General features: G+C 38.3%; 1 long non-coding RNA gene across 1 annotated transcript; it reads left to right on the forward strand.

Moving 5' to 3' along the window:
• The first annotated feature begins 996 nt into the window (after positions 1 to 996).
• LOC120561691 lies at positions 997 to 3,120 on the forward strand. The gene is made up of 3 exons (XR_005639636.1): positions 997 to 1,244; positions 2,532 to 2,703; positions 2,933 to 3,120. It is a non-coding gene; the product is annotated as an uncharacterized LOC120561691 (long non-coding RNA).
• The last annotated feature ends 6,487 nt before the right edge of the window (positions 3,121 to 9,607 follow it).

Below are 9,607 nucleotides of genomic sequence, written 5' to 3' on the forward strand. Positions count from 1 at the left end.
TCTGGCTGAAAGCAACACATGACACCACGTTCATACATGAGCAAAGCCTCGGTTAGTTTACTCAGGAATTAAGTGAATGGGAGTTTATATGGAGCATTGTGCAGTTAAGTGAGCTTGGTCTGTAAATGTTTCATCCTGTTCAAGTCCCTATAAAACATATCAACCCCCTCTCTGTCCCTGTTATACACACACACACACACACATCTATCCTGGTCTCATGACAGCTGTAACCACAGGGATCAATTAAAGATTGGTGACATCATCACACTGTCTGGGTACAGTTTCTATCCCTGAGTCCCCTGTGTGAGGAGGGAATTCCCAGGTTGGCCATGTATGTGCTTTTCTTCATTTACAGCTCTGTGGCCTGCTGTTGTTATGGGTTCAAGTAAGCATTGGCTCAGAAAATGGTTTGAACTCATATTACATTTTTAGCATGTGATTTGCAGTCTACACATTTGCAATGTGGAGGCAACATTCATTTCATATGGTGTCATGATACCACAGTAGAGCAAATACCAGCTCACCACCCATTGAGTTGGACCAACTCAGTGTGGTATTGTTATGTAGGCTATGTATGAGTGCTGTATTCCAAACCATTTTTCTTCATCTCTTTTCTGTAAATGACTGGTCCAGAATTCAAGCTGTTCTCCTTTTTTAAAACACATGTTTATTGAATTTTTTAGCACATCTATACAAATACATGTGTCACACGGCAGAGTTTTGGTGTTTGGTTATAGTTTTGTGCAAGTATGTTTTGGTTTGCTCTGATTTATTTATTCCTGATTTGTCGTCTGTTTTGCATGTTAATTTGTTTGCTGTGCTTTAATTATTGATTCAATTTATGTTTGCATGGTTTGTTTTGTTGTGTTGCTTGGGCCTGGCAGGCTTTTATTTTGTAGTGTTTGATTTTTGCTGTGTGCGGTTACTACACCTTCCTTTGGCACTGTGCTTAATGAGCATTGATGTGAGTCACCTGTGGGGCAGTGAACAGGTCATGTTTTAAGAGGTGACCAGAGAGCTGAGCAGCAGGAGAAACACGCCGAGAAGGAGATGAGAAAAAAAATATATAAATAAAAAGAAAGAAAGAAAGAAAGAAAGAAAGAAAGAAAGAAAGAAAGAAAGAGATGAGAATGGCAAGAAGAACGAAACGCACTGATTTGGCACCGCTGCTGGAGACGAGACAGGGGAAGCTTTGACTGGAGAGAGCTGCTGGACACCAGGACGAGCGTTCCATGAAGCTGAAGGTAGAGACAACAAACCGGTGTGGCTGTACCTAGCATAATGGACTCTAATGCGGTAACCAAGCTGAGCTCCCTCACCTTTTTGATTTTTAAATAGGGGTTTTAATTTAAGACATTTTGTCTTTTATTTTTTTAAGGGTTTTTAGAATTTTTTTTTTTTTTTATATTTTTTTTTTTAGGGTCTCATTTATGGTGTTAAAATAAATTATCTTGTTGTATTTTAACCTGTCTGTGTCATTTGTTCTGTTGGATCACACTGCTCGAACCTGTGCCTTTTTTTTTTTTTTTTTAAAGTACATTTATTTTATGTATTTTTAATTATTTATTTTTTAAACCACCGTAACCCCACCCCTCGCCACACATGTTCACATGAGCATGCAAACAAATCAAAAGGTGCCAACAAGAGCACCTAAAACCAAGGCAGTCAACCGCACATGGTTTCTATCAATACACACAGAATACATCAAAATATTTAAGACCAATCAGAATCCGCTTCATTTGCCAGGTATGAGGACACCTACGAGGACTTTTGCTTTGGATTATACATTTCTCACAATGTGCTTACTCATACAAAACAAACGACAAAAACAATGGCAACATGCTTACAATGCTAATGTTTAGCAGGTTTTCCATGTTCACCAGCTTAGTTTGGTGTGTCAGGATGCTAAAGTCACCATTTGCTAAATAGCACTTAGGCTAACACAAAGAGCAGCTGAGGCTGATGGGAATGTAGTTGGTTTTGAAGGTATTTTATTGGACGAACTAATGTGACCCAATGATGGCACTAGCTGAAAAGCTAAGGGGTCACCAGTTATTGCAATTCATCCTCTGGGAACCACAACTGTCTATACAGAGTTTCATGGTATTCCATCTACAGTAGGCTAATAGTTGAGATATCTCAGTCTTGGGCAAATTGGTGGACCGCTATTGTCATCCCAAGTTACGTTGTGCTGAAAAGACTCAAATGATACATAATCTAGGGTTTACAGATAACCTTACACATGTAAAGTAATATATAAAACTTCTGTCCAGAAATCTTCAATTCATTAGTCTCATACAGACAATTAATGATTCCCACATTTGATAGAAATATCTCTATAAGCAATTTAACAGTTATATAGAATCTTGTTATATCTGTAACCTAAGCAGTTATATAGAATCTAATCATTCACTGCTCTTCTCTATGATCTTTGACCTGAAATGTCTTTGTGGTTTATCCACTAGCGTAATCATTTTCACTGCAAACAATCAGTCATCAGCTTTGAGGAGTGGTCTATTTTTGCCCTGCAGATCTGTCTTTGGAGGCCAAACCAGGAAGAGGTGATGTCATGATGGCTATCGCTTACAATGCTCCAGCCAGCTCCAGATGTACAGACCCCCCCCTTGTCTCCTGAGGTATGATGACCTCATCCTGGTTCTACAGAGGGAACATCTGCTTGATGATCTGGTTGGCAGGATGCAGGTTTGATCTGACGCAAGACATTACACTAGAGAGGTTTCTTGTATGATCTCGTTGAAAGTATTTGATCAGTCCTCCTCTACCGTAGCTATTGGTGTTTTGAAATAGATCACAAACAAGAAGACTAGTTAGTGTGTCCCCTTGTATACTACACTGTACTAATTTATGCACCTTGACTGGCGAGGACATTGTAGATACTATTTGCCTGTGAAATGTTTCATTTTTGTTCCAGACGTCATGGAAATACCTCTGGCAAGAAGATCCAGCTAAATACTAAATATACTGCTTGAAACTGTGACCTTTACATTCTTCAGCACTGCATCAGATGACTCAGCATATCTTCTCACTCCAATGATGATCTATCACAAGATGTCCTGTCCATTGTAAAACACGCTATCAAATTAAACCTTTTATTAGTGAGTAAGGTCTGTTTCTTGGCCAGGAGCAGTTACTTCCTGAATCATGACATATTCTGGCACATAAGCCTTTATAAAACCACAACTTGACATTTTTACACTTTGTTTTTTGTACATTAAACAAACTAAAGTGTGTTAATTAGTGAGCTTTAGAGGTGGTGGTAGGTTTATTTTGTTAGCTTTAGACAGAACCAGGCTTGCTGTTCCAGTCATTATGCTAAGCTAAGCCAACCAGCTGTAGCTGTATATTGACACATACAAGTCTGTGCATATGTTGCATACCATCTTACTCAATTTTTTTTTTTTTGATTTTTAATTTGCTTTCTTAAGATGACTTTGGTAACACTTTATATGAAAGGGTGTGCATAAGACTGATATGACACTGTTATAACCATGACATGGCACCAGTCCTGAACATCAAGTTTGAGTCTTTTTGAATGTTTATGACTGTTGTCATTAAGTGTTATTTGATTAAGAGTTTAAATTAAGTTAAGATGTTGACAACATAACCTGTAATAAATGTCATAGCAGGCCTAATTATCAAACTTAAAGAAAATATTTAGCTTTATATGTTAACATTACAATAAACTGTCAGAAGTGGTTGGTTTTTACGTTACTTTTTACTGTCTCATGAAGGCAAACTGACAAGACTTCACAAAGAAATGTGACTCGTAGGTACCAGCAAACCTTTGTTTAGAAGCTAAGCTCAGAAGGATCTTCAAAGGTATGTGTCAAGCATAAATTTATCAACCAAAGAGAAACCTTTCCTTTGCATGTCTAAAGCAGAACACCCCTTGGCAATTTGGCGTCTCAAAGGCTATGTTCAGACTGCAGGCAAAAGTGGCCCAAATCAGACTTCTTCAGAAGTAGTGTGAACACTCAAATCTTGCCCAGATCAGATTTTTTTTTTTTCAGATCAGATTTAGACCATTTCCATATGTGGTCCTGAATCAGACCCAGGTCTGATTATTTATTTTTTTGTCGCAATTATGCACCGGCGGGAGTTAGCCCTGGACACAGACAGTAAAAAATAAAAACCTGACTAGGCCTACAAAATGGAGAACAGTGATGGAGCAAGTCAATGGAGGGAGAGTGAGGTGTTAGACCTAATTAGTGTATGGGTAGATACTTCAATCAAAACTAAAAGGATCATACCGTAACCGCTCAGTTTTTGAAAAAATAGCAAACGAAATGGAAGAACGGGGACACAGGACAACATAACCATAACCAGCCAAAACCCTGCAAAAGGCCAAAATAGCCAATTTGGCTCTCTTTCTCTTCAATCTTCTCCTCCTCAGCACCTTCTCATTTAATGTTATGGCTGCCGTTACACCAACATTTTGAAATGAAAGCGAAAATGCTTACTTCCTCCATAACCTCCCTAACTTTAGTGCAACAGCGTGCTGCGTCTGATGTCATTGATATTGTTCTTTTGCGCATGCGGGTCAGTTCGAAACCGCAAACAGTTCACACTGGAATCTGATATAGGCCACAAGGTAATGTGAACAGCCAAACAAAAAATCTGATCTAAGCAAAAAATCTGAATTAAGCATTAAGACTTGCAGTGTGAACGTAGCCAAAATGTACTTGACCTGCATGTCTTTTTCACACAAACATAGGCAATACCGTCAAACGTGATATATATATTAGGACAAAAGTGAAGAAATTCTTCTGAGAGTGCACCTGTATAGTGAGGGACAGCTGGCCAACATACAGGTGCACTGTGTATACAAGCGTCGGCAGCTGGTTTAAATTGAGGGATATAGACAAGGATCCTCAAGGAGTCTCATTTTACACAGTGGGTTTAGATTGGAAACGCGGCATTGTCTAGTGAGAGGGCCAGTGATTAACTCTCTAAAAGACCCATGAGAACAATAAATCAAATATGTTTGAGAGACTGTGAAAATAGTGTAAGATATAGATAGATAAGGTGTATGTCTGACCATCATGCACACAACTTATCTATGAACCTTACTGCATGTAAATGGACATATCATGATTTAAGTGGCGAGCAAGTAGGACCTAAGGTAGTGTCCCACTCTGATTGGTGCATCCTCTGTCTCTGTGCAGTGAAGGTAGAAGAGGTAAACCGAGAGCCCCTGGAGACAGCATTTAAATATTACCACCCCAGACATTATTTCTAGAAGGACTTGCAAAAAGCCGTGCCAAATGAGCCACCCGTTTGAAATGTGAGCTGGCCTGATGCACTGCTGCCATGCTTCGCATTGCTGCAAAAAATGTGATGGGCTTGCCATGAGCCTTCGGATGGCAAAATGAATTGCATGTGTGAAGGAGTGTCATCTAAACACTTGTGTCAGTCAGCTTTAAGCATTTCAACCCCGTGCTAATTCATGGAAGTCTATGGAGTTAATGTTGTAATCAATCCTAACCCGTGAGTCCGCTCTTCCTCTGTCCGGTTAGAGACAGGCAGCGCTCCAAAGTTTCTAAATGGCTCCCGGCTCTATATGAACCCTGACCTAATAGAGCCTACTAAGTGGTTCAAATGTTAATGTCCTGTCTACACGCTTTATAGGCAACATGTTGGCCTTGAAGTTCTTGTCCTGTTTTGGGTTGAGGGAACAGAGAAGTATTTTACTATTTGAGGACCTGTAGCTCTTCTCTTAGATGAAGATATGTTTTCTTCCTGCCCTCCAGTATGATTGTGATTTCTGTATTGGAAAGTAGAACGGGACTTACTTCCGAAGAAATGCTGAGGTGACAGGATGAGAAATTAAATTTGAGCATGAAATTGTATGTCCTTTAGGAACAATATAAATATAGTTTTACAACCGCTACTTCTGTTATCTCTGAATGTACAACAGCTTGAGGGATCCCGATACTTTTCCTGAGGTTCCTGCTCTTGTTTCTGTTAAAGTTGTCTTTTTTTGTGTGTGTGAAGTTTTTCTTTATCTGATTTAAAGATGCATTATGTTGTACAGATAGTATTGCCCTCTGAGGCAAGTAATTTGTGATTTGGGGCTTTATACTGCATATATATTTTTATTTTACTTTACTATTTATTTATCTGCCAACTTTTTACTTTTACTCCTTACATTTTTAACACGAATATCGGTACTTTCTACTCCTTACATTTTACAAAATTGGCTCGTTACATCAATTCAATTCAATTTTATTTATAGTATCAAATCATAACAAGAGTTATCTCAAGACACTTTACAGATAGAGTAGGTCTAGACCACACTCTATAATATACAAAGACCCAACAATTCCAGTAATTCCCCCAAGAAGTACTAACCTGACTCCGCCAGATGGATTGCTTCGCATTTGCTCGGCATATCCATCTGGGAACTTTCCGTTGGAGAACTTTTTGGAAGGGGCGAAAATACTGGTTAGATCAGGACGGTCTCACGAGGCTAAAGAAGTACTACTTTAGTTTCAAATAATTTCAGTGGAGTTACCGTTATTATTTTTTGCGTCATCAGCACCGAATTCAATCTAATTGGATGGGAATATACGTTGGACTTGACGCACCACTACAAGATGACTCGACCGATTCGGCAGCATTCATTCACGGCAAATCATTGCGGCTTGATGGCGGTAACGTTAGCACATACTGCAGTAGTGTGGATGGCAACATGATTGAAAATGAAGAAAACGGAGATCCCAGTTTTTTTTCCATGTCCTCTGAAGTTTCTCAGCTTGCACTCTAGTAACATTTGTGTGGTCCAGGTAGCTTTGCATAAAAAATGGTTGTCATTTGCAAGGCTACTTTTACTTTTATACTTTTAAGTAAATTTCCAAGCCAGTATTTTGTTACCTTTACTTGAATAAAGAAGTTAAATCAGTACTTCTACTTTTACCAGAGTATCTTTTGTATCTTTACTTCTACTTGAGTCCGGGAAGTGAGTACTTTTGCCATCTCTGTATACACACACACACACACAAACACACACATATATATATATATATATATAAAAATATGGCCTATATATATATATATATATATAGGCCATATTTTTTTAGTTTTTCCTCAGGACAATGATTAAAGGCAAATGATGGGACATTAGAAACTGATTAGTTGTCCACAAATCTATAAACCATAGAGATAGCATTATGATCCAATCATGGCTGACTAGACTTTAACCCCAAATGGACTGGATAAGTGTTCGTTTGTAAAAAGCCATTGTGACCAGTGAGACCAGAATTAAGAGGCAACTATTTTTTTCCTTGGTCCAGAACAAATAAACAATCTTAGGTCACAAGGTTTGGATTTTACCTAATTTTCTTCACCTTCACATTTTATCATTGACAATTCCCAATTTAGTCAATGGTAACTCCCAAAATGTGCTGCAGTTTTTATTGTACTATAGTGTAGTGACCATTTAGGATCTTTTGCCAGGTTTGCACCCCATGAACATGACAGATGTGGATCTTGGATGGCACCTGGGAATCATGTGGTTGTGATAAACTTATCTCACAGCCTGAATGTCATTATATCTCCCCTGTCTTGCCATGGCTTCAGATTCACCGGGTGCTTACTGTGTCTCTTTCAGTTACAGCTTACCTTAAGGTAGGAGACATGTACTCCAACTTTGGAGAGATGGGAAGGAGCTGACCCCTCTGTTGGCCTTTTTTCTTCTCCATCAGTGGTTGGTGTCCTGCTGTGTGATGACTCAACAATAGGACTGTCATCTAATTGCCTCTACATTCAGTTCTTACCGCCACAGTGCAAGACTAGTTTATAGGACAGGAAATAACAGCACCCTCTCTTTGTCTGTTCAGAATATGTATGAAAGTTTTTCTTTTTCTTTTTTACCAGGATAACAATATTCAGTCTTCAGTGTGTATAATAAGTGAGATATTAAAGCCATTACAGTGTCAGCTGTCATAGCCATTACTGTTACGAGGGAGAAGGTCCCTCTTTGTGATTGTTTAGGTAGCTTCATCGCCATGATGCAACAATAATAAGTACATTAGTAAAGTACATGCAACAGTAATTGATTTTCATTTTTAAAGCACACATAATCCTGATACCAGCAACTGCATTAGTGAATTTGTGTGATGTAAAATATAATTTTCTTCATACGGCTGCTTTATGCAGCATAAAGACAGGATGGCCCAGACTCTTCAGCCAAGTAATTCAATTTGCCAACAAATGTTTTGAGCATCTGTAAGACTTTATTTGTGCGTCTTGCAATTATTCCCAAATTATCTATAAAACTATATGGATATTTTATAGTCTGAATCCAGTATTTATTATGTATATCAACTAGTAAATAAATAAAGGATTTCCCCCCCGAACAATCTTATTCTTTACAGTGTGGAGATGGCTTTTGAAACAGTAGCCTAAATTTAGATCAAATTTAAAGACAATATAATTTAACTGTTAATTTGTCAAACAAATTATTTAATATATACAGTATATACATGCAAAACATAACATGATTTTGTGTCCTATTTGCTATTTTCCTACATGAAACTGCTCATAACCAGGTCTGTGGATTATCTTGAGTAGACTGGTCTTAATTTCTGGAAAGAGACCTTGCTGTTGAGTTTTCCAAATGTATTTTTTGGCACCACAAGCCGAGTACAATATAGTTCCAATACATGGAGAGAAGGCAGGCATCTCGATGGCAGATATCTCCAGCACTGGGCAACGCATACCAACCCAATCTAGACTTACACACACACACACACACACACACAAATACACATGAATATATATATATATATATATATATATATATATATATATATATATATATATATATATATATATATATATATAAAACAATGCATAATATTTTATGAGCTGATTATATGTTATGTATGTTAAATTGTATGCAAAATAACTATGGCAATTCTGTACTGTCAGATAAATGTAGTAAGGTAAAAAGGGGTAGAAAGTCTAAATCTAGTGTTATATTACCAGTTGATTGCAATGTTATAATGAGATAAAATGCCATGAAGCCTGATAAGAGTCTGTATTTAAATTCTGTATAGCCCTCTCCTAAGCATTAGGTCTGTAAATGTCTAATGAATATGCAGTTGCCTAGTGTGTGTGTGTGTGTGTGTGTGTGTGTGTGTGTGTGTGTGTGTGTGTGTGTGTGTGGGGAATCCTTCAACTAAAAAAGTTCGGGGAACCTTCTTTCTATTCCTACTCATAACCATCATCGTCCCCGCCCCTCCCTCCCCCCTCCTCGCACTCTTTTCCCAGATTTATTCACGTGCAGCTAGCTCCCGCCTCACTCAGACATTCTGTCGCCAGCGCCGTGACGTCACCTACGCCAGGAGCCTCCTCCGCTCTGAACGTTTCCCTCCGCCTGTCTTCAAGATAATCTAGTCCCTCCTCACCGTGGCGACCCTGAACTTGATTATTGAAACTCGCAAAAACCTGAAAAGATTTAGTTTGCGTTTTGTATCACATCACTAGACTTTATTTTAATAATGTTTCGATAATTTTACCCTATTCTAAATAATTAAAGTATGCTTGGCACTGCAATAAACGCCTGTAGTGGACGTTATTTAGT

Source organism: Perca fluviatilis, chromosome 1 (genome assembly GCF_010015445.1).
Source record: "Perca fluviatilis chromosome 1, GENO_Pfluv_1.0, whole genome shotgun sequence".
Lineage (NCBI taxonomy): Eukaryota > Metazoa > Chordata > Actinopteri > Perciformes > Percidae > Perca > Perca fluviatilis.